Source organism: Mycteria americana, chromosome 24 (assembly GCF_035582795.1).
Source record: "Mycteria americana isolate JAX WOST 10 ecotype Jacksonville Zoo and Gardens chromosome 24, USCA_MyAme_1.0, whole genome shotgun sequence".
Taxonomy (NCBI): Eukaryota; Metazoa; Chordata; class Aves; order Ciconiiformes; family Ciconiidae; genus Mycteria; species Mycteria americana.
Genome location: NC_134388.1, coordinates 3,733,987 through 3,747,478, shown reverse-complemented (window position 1 = coordinate 3,747,478; position 13,492 = coordinate 3,733,987). Strand labels below are relative to the sequence as shown.

At 60.3% G+C, this 13,492-nt stretch overlaps 1 protein-coding gene across 1 annotated transcript in view; it reads left to right on the top strand.

Annotated features, from left to right (window-relative positions):
* The first annotated feature begins 427 nt into the window (after nucleotides 1-427).
* The window catches only part of PTPRS (protein tyrosine phosphatase receptor type S), a 162,692-nt gene continuing 149,627 nt past the window's right edge, over nucleotides 428-13,492 (top strand). The window contains exon 1 of the mRNA XM_075524605.1: nucleotides 428-509. The gene's annotated coding sequence lies outside the window, so the exon portion shown is untranslated. The remainder of the gene's footprint in view (nucleotides 510-13,492) is intronic.

Genomic DNA, 13,492 nt, shown 5'->3' with positions numbered 1-13,492 from the left:
ACGGCCGAGGGGAGGGACCGCACCGCACCGCACCGCACCGCACCGCACCGCGGCCCCGCCGCCCTCGCACCCCGCGCCCACGTGCGCGGCGCCCGCGCGGGGCCTTTAAGGCGCGGCCACGCCCCGGCGGCGCGCGCCTCGCCTCCGCGGTGACGTCGATCGTCCCCCCCCCCCCCCCCCCGCGCGCCCCCCTCCCCAGGAGGGGAGGGGGCCCGCCCCGCGGTGACGTCAGGCGGCGGCGGCTCGGGGAATGACATCACCTGTGCGAGTGGCCGGCGGCGGGCGGGAGCTCGCGCCGCAGTGTCCCCGCGCCGCGGCCCCAGCGCAGCCGCCGGGCGGAGGCGGAGGGAGGAGGAGGAGGAGGAGGAGGAGGAGGAGGAGGGCGGGCGGTGAGGAGGAGGAGGAGGAGGAGGGCGAGGAGGAGGAGGAGGAGGAGGAGGAGGAGGGCGGCCGCGGCCCTTCCGCGCCCCTCCGCCGGCCAGCATGGGAGCGGGCGGCCGCGCCGGCAGGTACGGCGGGGGGCGCGCTATAGCGGGCGCGGGCGCGGTGCAGCGGGCGGGGGGGGGCGTCGCAGCGGGGCGGCGTTGTCGCGCGCGGGTGCAGGTGGGGCGCGCCGAGCGCGCGTTGTAGCCGGGGGGGGAGGCGCAGGTGGGGTGCGTGGAAGGGGGGAGTGAGGGGCGCGGGTGGGCTTCGCTGAGGGGCCGCGTTGTAGCGGGGCGGGGGGATGCAGCGGGAGGCGGCGTTGGGGTGGGCTGCGCTGCGCTGGGGAGGGGTCGCGTTATAGCGGGGGGCGCCGCGGTGTGGCGGCGCTGGGCGGGAGCGGGGCGCAGGTGGCCGCGCTGGGGGCGAGGGGCGGCGTTGTAGCGGGGGGCGCTCGGGAGGGGTGTGGGCAGGCTGCGCTGCGGGCTTGTGGCGGGGGGTGCGGCCGGCTGGCGGCGGAGGGGGGTCGCGTTGTAGCGGGGGGATGCATAGGGGTGGCCGGGGGGGTGCGGGTGGGTGGCACCGGAGAGCCGGGGGCGTGTTATGGGGGGGGCGCGTGGGAGGGGTACGGGGGGCGGCACTGGGGGGAAGGGGCCGCGCTATAGCGGGGGGTGCAGGGAGGGGGCGCGCTGGACCGCCGGCACTGGCAGCGGGGGGGTGCGAGGGGGAGCCGGGGTGGGGGCACCGGTACCGGGTGGGGGCACCGGGAGGCGCTGGAGCCCGGGGAGGGGGCAGCCTGCCCGGGGGGGGCCGGGGCGCATCCCGCGGCCCGGTGCCGGTCCCCGGGGTGAGCCCCGCTCCGTCCCACGCCCCGGTGCCGGGGATGCGCTCCGTGCCGCGGTACCCGGGCGGTGCTCCGTGCTCCGTCCCACGCCCCGGTGCCGGTTCACCCTCTCCGCACCCCCACCGCCTTTAGGAGAAGGAACCCCGCTTCCCCGCCGTGCTCTCCCCTCGCTGGCACCGGCTCCCCCTGCCCCGTCCCTGCGTGTCCCCCGCGCCCTGGCCACCTCTTCCCGACCGCGGTCCCACCGGGCGAGTGGGCGCTCGGTGCGGGGCGCTGACCCACGGGATGGGATTTGGGGCGTTCTGGCGTCACCCCCGTGCGAAGGGCTGCGCTCCCGTGCAGCGGCGCAGTGGGACCCCCCGTGCTGGCGGGGGGCGGCCGGGGACCGTGTCCCCTCTCGGTGGGATCGGTGGCTTCTCCACCTCCCGGCATCCGCCTGCGCTGGGGATGCTCCCGTGGCAAAGCCAGTGTCGCTCCCGGAGCACCACGGCCGGGATGCGGGTGCCAGAGGAGACGTCGGAGCGTTCCCCGCGGCGCTGGCGGGGCGATGCCGCAGCCTGGGGACATGGCCGTGTCCCCCCGGGGTGCTGCCCTCGCCCCACCCCAAACACCGGTGACACCACGGGTGCCTTGTCCTCCCCACCGGCTCCGGAGCCCATCGAGAAGTGGGTTTCACCCCGCTCGCCCCGGCTGTGCGGTGGCCCAGTGACGGTGACAGTAGCAAGGAAGGGACCCGGGTCACCCCAAAACTACCCAAGACCCCATGTCGGAGGGGGGGGGGTGTCCCCTCTCCTGCGCTGGGGCGGCTGCACCGAACCTGCTTCTTCTGCAAGGTGCAGCTGGCTCCGGGGACCGAGGGACACCCCTGGGGTCGGCAGCGGGTGGCCGTTTTCCATCTGCCCTCCGGAATGTCAGGTGAAATCCCAGGCCCTGGGGCCATCCTGTGGCAGGCGAGAGCTGTCCCCCGAGCCCCGGTGTTCCTGAGCCAAAACTTGTCACATGGAGGGTGACACACCCCCCCCCCCCCCCCAAATAAGAGTAATGATTAATAGCATTTGTGTCGCACCGGGAGGATCCCATTCCAGTCCCTCTTGGGGAAGCAAATGGTGTGGATGTGGGATAAGGGGGAAAAAAAAAATGCTGGTGAAGAGGTGACACCCATGGGAGAGGTGTTGGGCTCCGTGGGGACGGGGTGGTGCCTGCTGGCGGGTGCTGCACCCTCCCGGGGCGGGGGACATCTCTGCTCTTCGGGCGTTTGCCCTCTCCGAGTCCCGGGAGGCTTCACTTTTGCAAAAGCGCTTGTTGCAATTGGGAGGAAAAAGCAGGTTTTTGGGGGGGGGAGTTTCCAGCCCTTCTTCCAAGCCGGGAAACCCCATGGGGGCGAGGGGGTGCACGCCTGGAGCGTCCCCTCGTCCCCTCCCTGGACAAACCCCCTGCTCAATTTGCAGGGGACGTTCCCCATAGGCGCTTGCACTTCTGCTCCTGCCTGCAGCTCCCGGGCTGTCAGCGCTGCCTCCCAGCTCTGCTCGTGCAGGGACCTCTGTATCGAGCAGCAAAATATTACGGATTTATACTTTTTTTTCCCCTATAAAGCGTGTTTTGGGGGTTGCGTACCTGCGCCGGGCTGGGGGAGCCGGCGACGTGACCTGAAGGGGGTCCTGCTGTGGGATACGAGGCTGCTCGTCTCCTTGGGCTGCGAGAGCTCCTGATGGGGGAAAATAAAATTGTATCTGGGTCCCGAGCGTGAAACCGGTTGGGTTCGGCAGGGCAGGGTGCGTGCCGATGCGGGGACCCCCCTGCCCTCCCTGGGGGGAAGGTACCCCTCCTCCTGCCAACCCGACGGTGGGAAAGCTGTTAATTGTTCCCTGCCAGATTGACTTATAAATTAACGAGTTTGCTGGCACTCTCCTCCTCCTTTCTCTGCGTGGTAAGGACCCATATTTCAAATGGGAGAAAGTCATAAATACTTTGAGTAATGCGAGAGGAGCTTCCAGCTGAAGCCGTGCCACCGAGTAATGCGGCGGGCTGCCCGCACGGGGAGAGGGGTCCCCCGCAGCGGAGCCGTTGGTACCCTTGGGCGTGGGGCGGTGGAGGTGCTGGGGGGCAGGAGGTCCTCGAGTCCTCTTGTAGTTGTCTTCTGGCATTGGCCTCGCTGGCAGGACGGGGTCAGGTCCTTCGTGTCCCCTGGGTCTCTGTCCCCTGGTCCCTGGTGCTCTCCAGGTTTCATAAATGTGAGTTTGCTAAACGCAGCATCTTCCTGGGGTCTCTCCTCCGTCTCGCCCCGAGGGGAGCAGGTTTGCTCTGCCTTTTGTCTGGGTGCTAAAGAATAACCGGTGTGATGCGGTGCCTAAGGAGAAGAGGAAAAACGTGCCTTCGCTTTATCTCCAGGAGGGTGGATTCTTGTTAGAGCCTTAATTCTGCTGCTGCTTTGGGGGGGAAAGGTGGGAAGGAGGGTGAAGAGACACCTGAGGGCCAGCCAGGTGGGATGTCCGAGGAGATGACGTGGCCACACAGTGGGGAAACTGAGGCTGGGGGTGGGGGGTGTGTGTTTGTGGATCTTCATAGCATAGAAACAACTCCTGCCCGCCCCGCTGCCATGCTTCCCCAAAGGGCTTGGGCTGTGTTTAGAGACCTCAAAGGTGTCTTTGAGGGGGGAGACAGCGGGTCGGGGTGGATGCCCTCTGCGGTGCCCGGCGTGGCTGTGCCCCCCGTGGTTCAACGGGCGTGGAACGGGGTGAAGGTCCCTTCCAGCTCCTCGCCTTCTTGCAGAATAACTCGAGGTAGTAAACGCGTGTTGAACTGTTTATCCGCTTTTCCACATGGCGTATGAGGTTGCGTGGGCGGCGAGTCGTTGTGATGGATGTGAGATGTTGCCTGTGGCCTGCCACCGCGTATGGATTTTATTTGAACCTTCTCTCTTCCCGACTAAACCAGGTTTTCTTTTGCGTTGCAGAGATAACAAAATTGCGAGTATAGGATACCGCGATAAAGCGAAGCCAGATCTAACCCGAGTCAGTGTGGGCAGTGCGAGCGTATGGTAAGGAGAGAGGTTATTCGGTTGCATTAAAAAGGTGCTGCTAAGGAGTTTAATCCACATTTGCTGAACTTTGAGCTTTAAATTCTTCTTATATGAGTTGATAAGAACATGCAGATTATTCACGACTCTCTCCAAAAAAAAAAAAAAAAAAAAAAAAAAGGAAAATCTGTAAATGACTTCGGTTAAATATCATTGCTTCAGCAGCGTGAAAAATGTGCCTGACTTTCTCCTTCAAATAATCCCTTCCCTTGGCCCAGCTCCCTCCATCCATGAAGCTCTTTGCTTCCTGCTGCTGGCACAGGGGTCAGTGGGAGCGGAGCCGGGAGTCCTGGCTTTTGCTCCGGGCTGGTGCCTCCAGGCAGGATCCCCAGAACTTTTCTTTTTTTGATATTTGCAAACTGAAGAAAATAGCCAGGCTGGGCGGGCTGTGAAGCTTCTGGCTATAACAGGAGTATTTTTAAAAAATTGTTGTCAATTTTAAACTCGTGAGCCCTGAAGTAGTAAAGCTCAGACCAGCTTCCTTTCCGCAAAGTTTATTACACAATAAGCTGGAACAATCGGAGGGCTCTGTTTGTTAGACTCTTTTTTTTGTTTTGCTCTTGTCCTCTCTTTCTGATTGTTTGCTTTATAACTTGACTCTTTTTTTTTTTTTTCCCCTTTGATATCAGCCTAGCAAACTGGAAATTGTCTTTTTTTCTCCCCCCCCCCCCCCCCCCCAACCCTCTAGACTTCTAGGTCTGATCCAATGTAATTCTCTTGGACTTTTTTTTTCCCCCTAGCTTGGGTGTCATTGTCTTGTCTTAGTAATTTATCGAGCTTGGTGCTCCCATTGCAATAGCTGCCTGCGCTGTCGGGTTATTTGCTGCTCGTCTGAACGAGCCCTTGCGGAGCCGCGTGTCCTGCACGCAGAGCCCTTCGCAGGCGGCCACGTCCCGGTGCACCCCAGCGTCCTTCAAAAAAGTAATTTTCAGCCCATGCTGCCCTCTTGACATCACTTGATAAAGAGGTGCTTGGGAGGCGTGAGTTTCTTTAAACTTTATTTATCTTTTTTTTTTTTTTTTTGAAATCCATGAAGCCTCTTGGCTCCCGTCCTCCCGCCGGCTCCCGAGGGCAGGCGTGGCTGGCGCGTGGCTCCCACGCGCGCGTGCGAGCAGCACGCGCTGGGCGCAGCTGCCGAGGGAGGAGGCGGAGGTGCTGCCGCGGCAGAGGGAGGGGATGGGTACGCGTGTCCCCCGGGGACGTCCGGGCGCGAGGAGGGAGTACCTGCGGGTGGGAGGAGAGCGGCGTGGGCTGTACGCACACCTGAGCTTTTTAAAGGAGGTGCAGATCTTCCGAGGCGTTTAGGGACGCTCCGCTCTGTCTCCGGAGACAGAGAGGTGGTGATGAGGGTGACAATAGCCCAGCTCATGGGGACGGGGACGCTCCGGGAGGCAACGCTGGGATTTCTCCCTACTACTGGGACTTGCTGGCTCCATCAGGCCCCTGCCCCGAAAAAGCGAGGCTTTTGGATCCAGCCAGCCTGCTGTGGCCCTGGGCTACTTGGGACTCACCTGGGCTTGTGCATCTTGGGTTTGGAAAGCTTTGGAGATGGCCTTCGCACAGCTCTGGGCGTAGCAGAGCAGGGTTTCGGAGCCCTGCTGCATGGACGTGGCCAGCCCAGAGAGACGCAGGATTTTTAGCATTGCCCTCGTCCATACTTCAGCACGGCTCAGGCCGTTGCAGTTTGAGTGTTGTCGTACAAATAGGATCTGTAGTAACGTCCGCGCTCTAGTTCCCTGGCAACACTTGCACAATGAAGAGCTGCTCTAGATTAGAAAGCAGATCTTAGTTTGTCTAAACAGGTTTAAAAACCTATCAAATTAAACTGGGCCAGGCAACTCGGGCAATGTGCACACCTAAATTGGTTTACCATTTGCATAAATCAGATTAAATCGGGGCTGTGGGATGGTTTAGGTTAGGAAGCCTGTGGCTGTTTCTGCCCGGCTCCCGGAGGTCTCCGCTCCTGCTGTGGTGTCGGGTCTGTTTTTGCAAAGCAGCGGCTGAATCACTTGTTTACAGCCTCCTTTCGTAGGTCCTTGCTCTATACGGTGCTAGTTTACATCAGACCAGAGGGTTGCAGTTTGGCTCTGACCTCGCAAGCAACCGGGATGCCCCCGCCTTCGCGGGGACATCCTAACGGAGGAGGAAACCCCGCGGTCTCGAGGGGCTTTTAATGGTGTGATCTGGGAGGTGGGAGGGTGGACGGCAGCACGTGGGCAGCGTGGCGGCAGGCAGCAGATTCGGATCACGGCTGGTTTGGCCGCAGCCGTGATTTGCAACGCGCGGCGGGTCCTGGGGGTGGTTTGCAAGGAGGGTCTCTCTCTCCAGGGGGATTTTTAAGCCCGTTGGGGTTTGAGTAGCGAAACTTTCACGTGTAAGTCTGTACGTGGGGAGCGCAACGCCTGGGGGGTCCTGCCTCTCCCGCTGCCGTCTCTCTGCTTCGGTCTTGGGGTATCTCGGATGAGGCTCCACAGGGGCGTGGAGGTGGGAATGCATCTGGTGTCCCGCTTTTGAGCTTTGAGTTTCTTCCAGTTAGCCAGTTTAAGAGCACAACAGGTAAGCTGCTCTGCTCACACTGTAGGAATGATTCGCTCTCTTTGGTGCTTGCTGCCGTGTTCCTGGGAGGTGGTGGATTTACACGTCCGATGGAGGGATGAGTTGAGATACACCAGATCCTAACTTCAGAAATGCCCGAACTTTATATAATGCTGCTTTAAGGTTTTTTTTTTCCCCCCTTTCACTTCTGTTTGCGGGCAGCAAACACGTGATGTGACGCAGAGTTACGTGCTGTAACCACGTGCTCTGGGCACAGAAGGCACAAGGCTGGAGGCAAAGTGCTCTCGATCGCTCTTGCTTGCAGCCACCGAGCTGGATCGCAAATAGCGGGAAGGAGAGGGAGGGCATGGTGTGCTGGTGTCCGCATGGCTTCTCAAAACGCAATGAGCCTGTCTCAGGGAAAATAGCAGCCTCGTCTGAAATTCAGTGTGTTGTCTTTGTGAAGCTTGAGTCGTATCTCACCATCTCTCACTCTGAGCTGTTACTTAATTGTTTTCTTCTTCGTGGTGTCCCTGTATCCAAATCCATGTTGCTAGCAATTCCACAGATGATATAAACCTGAAAGGTTCTTTTCTTTAAAGTCTTGATCATGCTTCCCTCCATTTTGCTTTTGTGAAGACAGCAGAGATGGACAGACTACCTGCTCGCCGTGCTGCAAATGCACGTGTGTGCGCACGCGTGCAAAATCGGCAGGATTTGGGGATTTATTTTTTTTAAATTAATCTTCAGCTCTGATATCATCAAGTGTTGCCTCTGGTTCCCGTGAAACGTAGATGGGTGCTGCTTCTGGCTTGCACCGATCAAGGTTTCCCTCCCGCTGCTGCTTCCCTTTGTTTACTGCGCGTTGCTGTCGCTCGCTGCCAGCGGCTTTGACTCTTTCCCTCCGTCGGCTGCAAAGGAGAGTCGGAAGCTGAGCAGCAGTTTCCAGTCGCCACGTGAAGTTCCAGCGTCACCCCCGACCGGCGCGGCTCAGGATGCGCGGAAAGCAAAGGTGACGGGCAGAGCCGTGTCCTGCTGGGAGCTCCGAGGTGGAGTAGGGAGGTGGGGGCCAAACCGTCCTTTCTTCCCAACAGGAGGGGACACGTCCGGGGCAAAGGGGCGGCCCTGGGCGGGCAGGGACGGTGATGGGGAGGTTTTGGCATCGAAGCACGTGAAAGGCGGTTCTCGGGATGCTGTGGTTTCCACCGACAAATTGTTGTCCCCTGGGATTGCTCCGGTCCCCTCCAGGCAGCTGGCTGGTGCACCCAGCCCTGCCGGGCAACCTGGGAGAAGGGGAAGACGGGGGTGAGCACCGCAGCCCAGCACCCAAACCTGCAGGCAGGCGCCCCGTGGCCACCTGGGAGCAGGCAGGGTGCTGGCGGGGCCGTCTCCTGGCCAGGCATGACCTGGCTGAGCTGAACGCCCTGCAAAGGGCAGGGGGATGCTCCGGAAACCCGGAGGCACCGGTGCAGGGGCGACGCAGAGGGCTGGGCATCGTGGCGGCTGGTCCACGGGGTTTGCCCGGTGCAAACCAGTTCATGAATTAACTGGTATTTCTGTCCCCTGGTCCCCGGCATGGGGTCGCCACCGGCGGCACGAACCTTGGCCCCGTGGCGTTTTGCACCGGACCGTCACGTGCCACGAGCGGAGCGGCGCAGAAACCTCCCGATCCGCTCCTTCCCTCTGAATCGCCATTTTATTTTTCTTAAACGTTTATGTATAACTGTACACTAACCTATAAAAATTAGTTTAGGATGGCTGCCAAGAAAATCTCTGCAGTGCCTTGTGGGTAACTCCCTGTGAATTACCATAAAAGCTGTAGTGCCGCGGCTGCTGTGGCAGTTGTGAGGATGCCAGTCATAATGCTCTGTATTTAAAATTCAGATGAATGTGTAATGCATTCGTGTCTGGATTGCAGCAGCTTGTAGCGTTTCTGGTTGTCCCTGCCCTGCGCGCCGCTGCACCCGCTCCTGCTTTTTAACGTCGTCTTGCACTCTTCCAATGTTTTGCCTGATTGCGAAATGCAACAGATAGCAAAACGTGGGCTAGCCGTGCTCGGAGGGAGAGTGGTTTCTGATAGCTTCCTCCCAGGAGGGATGAACCTCCTGCTTCCATTGAGCCGCCGGCAATATTTCACTTAAGGGAAAAGCCGCTCTGTAACCCTTCCCCTCTGCATCCTGCACGAACGATGTCCTGTTTCCGAGGGCTCTCTATTTCTGGGCGTGCTGAACGCCGGGACCTGAACTCGCTCAAGTACACGAAACACGGGTCGTCCCGATGCTCGGCGGAGCCCGTGCAAGGGGGATATCTCGCTGCCGTGCTGGGGAGGGCTGTGGCTCTCTTGCAAGCAAGCCGGTTAGCTTTGCTGCTTCACTGCGTGCGCTTGGAAATAAAAAGTGCCTCTCTCTATCTGTCGTCGCTGGTTTTCCTCCCGAGCAGCGAGCCAAGGTGACTGCAGGTCTCCGGAGCGGAGCCTCAGTCGAGGAGCCGCTCGGCTCGGTGTGGGTGCTTGGCAGAAGGTGTTGCTGATCTTCTTCTGGGCATGATGGATCATTTCATTTAAATTTTCCTGAAATATAATATTCATCATGGTGTCAGTGTCCCACCTTCATTACAGCTTCCTGATAAACATCTCTAATCGGAGAGCGATCTCTCTGCCCTGCCAGAAGCTGCCTGGGGATAATGAATACGTTTTTGGAGCTGGGCGAGGGTGTCTCGGCGATGTGTTCCTGCTCTCCCACCCCTGTCTGTGCGCGGAGAATCGCTTGCCTGGCTGATAAATAAAGCAAGAAGCAAATCTGTTTTTCCCAGCTATATTGGTGGTATTTGTATGTGGCTGTTTCTGTTCAGGGCTCTAAGATGGTGGCGGTTCGGATGTAACCTGGTGTCCCTGTTAGTACCTGACAGTGTTTTCTTGCCCAGGGATTTCTGAAGGGACCCTTAAACCGGGGTCTGAAGGGACCCCTGTTCCTGCCCGCTCTCCCTGCCTGCGGCTGGGGCTTAGGGTGGCGTAACCCCCACCGCGCTGGGCAGCCGGGCTGCCTCTTCCACCCCGTGAAGGGTAAATCCCTGCCGCTGTCCCGGCTGGCAGCAGCACGACCCGCACTGTCTCTGTGGTTTCAGCAGGAGGGGATGCAGCTTTATGCCGGCTCTGCTGGGGTGCCGGGGCGGCGATGGCCCCGCGTGCGGCAAAGCACGTGCCGCGCTGTGTATGGTGCAGATGAGCCGTTTTACCCTTCTCCCGGCCGTGTCCAGAGCAAGTACGGGAGCGGGCAGGACCCAGCACAAGTCCTGGAAGCGGTTCGACCATCAGCAGGCTCGGCGGGGTGCCGGGGAGGGCAGGCTGATTTGGGGAGCTCAGGGGCCGAGCAGCACGGCTCACCTCCTCCCCGCTCCCCCGGCGGGAGCCGCAGCACAGCCACGATGGCCCCAGCTCCCCACCCGGCACGATGGCCTCTGCATCCCCACCTTGCCGGCAGCCGGGAAGCACCCATCAAAGTGCTGCTCGTCTCGTGCCTCTCTTTAATTGGTTTTACCGCTGAGGAAGGGCTGCTGTTTCACGGAGAGCTCTGACCATGAGAACTTGGCATCTCCCCTCCCCATTCGGCACAGCCGGGTTGGATCGGCGTGCCCCGGCTCGGCCGCCGGCCTCGGCCACCCGCTCCAAAGCAAAGGTGACGTCTGCTGTGTCCGGCATGGATTTCTTCCATCTGTGCAGCAGTGGGAGATGGCGGCTGCTGGTCCCCCGTGCCATTGGGACTGCCCTGCTTCAGCAGGGAGAGTTGTTGGCTAATCGTCCTCTGAGCTCCTTTTGGGAAAGACCTCAGAGGTTTTGGGGAGCCGGCTCTTGATCATCTCTGGGGTTTTGACCTTCGGCATCAGAACTGAAGGGTTGCGAGTCCCCAGAAGCCTTGTACAGACTTGACCTCTTGGGCTGCTCTTCTGGAAGGGGCTTTCCTCTCCCTGCGCCTCCGCTTGTGCTTCTGCTTCCTCCTCCGCGTTTGACCCAGAACAAGCTGAATTTTCCTCTGGTTTGGATTTCCTGTCATCTCTGCTCCTGTCCGGCGTCCGGGCCCTGAAACTCACAGCCTGTTTCTCTCCCGTTGCAAAACTCGTCAGGAGGAGGAAAGTCCCCTTGAATTTGGAGTTGCTGGACACCGCCTGACTGCCGTGCGAGCCCCGGCCCTGCTTCGAGACCCGCGCAGAGCCCCGAGGAGGGCAGCCGAGCAGGTTCCCTGCCCGCTCCTTCCTGGAAGGACTTGTCGTGCCATGCTCGTAAGAAGTTTTCTTTTTTCCAGGAGCCCAAAGCACAGCTTGGCACCCTCAAAGGCTGAGGATGACGATGAACCCGAGCGGAGCTGGGTGCAGGGCAGGGGGTGGCGGCGGCGGCGAGGCCCGAGGACGAGCCGCTGTCGCGGCGTGTCCTTCCGACGTTATCCCGCTTCCTCGGGGAAGGACGAGGAGGAAGCTCCAGCCGCCAGCAGCCCCTATCAACTTTCAACGCCTCAATTTTAGTAGCCTGACCTGCAGAAGCCCGTCTGGCGCTGCGGGGTGGGAGCACCGGTGGCATTTCTGGTCCCCGGGGCTGCTCACAGACTGCATGCCCGAAAGGCTTTGCTGCTGGTCCCCGTAAGGGAATCCCAGTGAGGCCATCTGGGTTTTGAGAGCGACCACAAGACCTCTCGGCATCTGCTCCCGAGCTGCAGGCAGCAGGACTACAGCTTCGATGCTTTATCCAGCCATCTCTCCCTCTGCAAAGCAGCTCGAAAATCCCCGGGCTGAGCAGCTGCCCCAGCGGTGTGGAGGGCAGGAGCGTCCCTTTGCTTCTCCTTCCATCGGAGGGACGGGGGGACGGCACCCGTCCAGCAGCCCCAAGGTGCGCTGACCTGAAAATAGGTGTAAGGCTGCTTTGGAAAGAGGAAAAGTAGGGAGGTGAGGAGGAGCTAAAGTGTTTCTTAAAAGTAAGGGAGGAAAGGGTGTAAAATATTAAATGGCCCTCACAGCTAAGGCTTCGCGTCCCGGCTGCCTTGGGGAGCGTGCCGCGCAGGTTGTGGGGGCTCGGATGGGTGCCGTGGGCCTCCGGCGTGCACCCAGCCTGGCAAGGGGCTGGATTTTGGGCTGGGAGAGGAGTAGTGAGGAGGGGATGAAGAGAGGAGATGCATTTTTCATGCCCGGAGGTGCATTTGCGGCTGGCAGGGGTCTTCCCGGTCTGGGTGTGTGCGCAGAGCTGCGTACGAGGGGACCTGGGACGTCGTCCCCAGCGTCCGACCTCATCCCGTGCTTTACTTACTGGACTGTCCCCCCTCGTCGAGGATGGGTGACACAGTTTGGGTCTCCGCTCTGCGTCGAGGGGAGCTGGTCGACAGGACTGGCAAAGCGGAGGGGGCAGGCAGGTCGTGTCTGCGCTGTCTTTGGTGCCTCCTCGAAGGGGTGAGCTTGCCGTGCGCTTGAGCGCTTCATGCTGCCGGAGTAGCCTGTGCTGAGTGCGTGCTGATGGGACGGGAAGCCAGGGAGAAGCGCTTCAGCTCTTGCCCAGAGCCCTTCTGCAAAACACTCTGCAGCGGGGCAGAGGGCTGTCCCCGGAGGGGTCTGTGCCCCGGAGTCGCCGTCCCCAGCGCTCGCGTGGCCGGTTCAGCCCGCGGAGCACGTAGGCTTGTATTTCGCTCTTAAAAACCACCCAGAGCCAGGCTGTAATTAGGCTGCGTTGCCTCGTAACTGGATCGCCCAGCCCGATGCTTTGTTCTTGGCTTACCCTTGACTTTTTCCGCTGTCTTTGAGCGAGTCGGATCCCTTCTCCGTGCCTCAACTTTTCGTCCTCTGTCCTGACTCCTGCAGGACAGATGCTCCCGAGGCAGGGGCTGTCCAGCAGCATCTCAGGCGGTACTTGCCCCGGAGCCCTCTCCTCCGAGCCCTCTAAACCTTCTCATGAGGAGAGTTTACAGGTGACTCTGTTCCAGGCTTTTCTAGGAAATATCAGAGGAGCTTGTGATGCTGGACTCTCGTCAGGCCCCCAGAACGCTCTGCGGCGTGCTTTAATCTTCAGAATAAAATTAAAGTAAGACTTTCAACTCGGATTTTTCTTTGGAAGTGGCTTTATTTTAAAACCATTTTTTTTCTGATTAGCCTCTTAGGAGGGGAAGAAAACCCATATCCTGAAATCCTGCCTGTGTAAATAATTGCCGGGCTTGGGCTTTAAGTCACAAGATGGCTGTACTGCTTTCTCAGTGCCCTCCGTCAAGGCAGCGCTGAAAGCGGTGGCATCAAATGGAGTCCTGTCCGTCCATCCCTTTCTGTCTGTACGTGCGCCTCTTGGCTCCTCTTGCAGTTGCAGCCTCTGGATGCAGACAGTCGGAGTAGGAGAGCGCAGGACAGAGGTACCCTCGGGCGCGCTTGCGCTTGCAGTCGGCTGATGCCGTGAGCGCGCGCTTGCTTGCCGTCGAGTCTCTCGAAGCGTGCTTTGGCACAACTGGGCGAGAGCCGGGAAAACCCACATCGCTGCCAAGCAGCCCCATTTTGGGGAAGGTTTGGGGCTCTTGGGAAAGCTTTGGGGCAGGTGGGATAGGATGAGCCGGGAGCGCTTGGCGCGGGGGCGGACGGAGCGGGTGGCAGCAGACGGG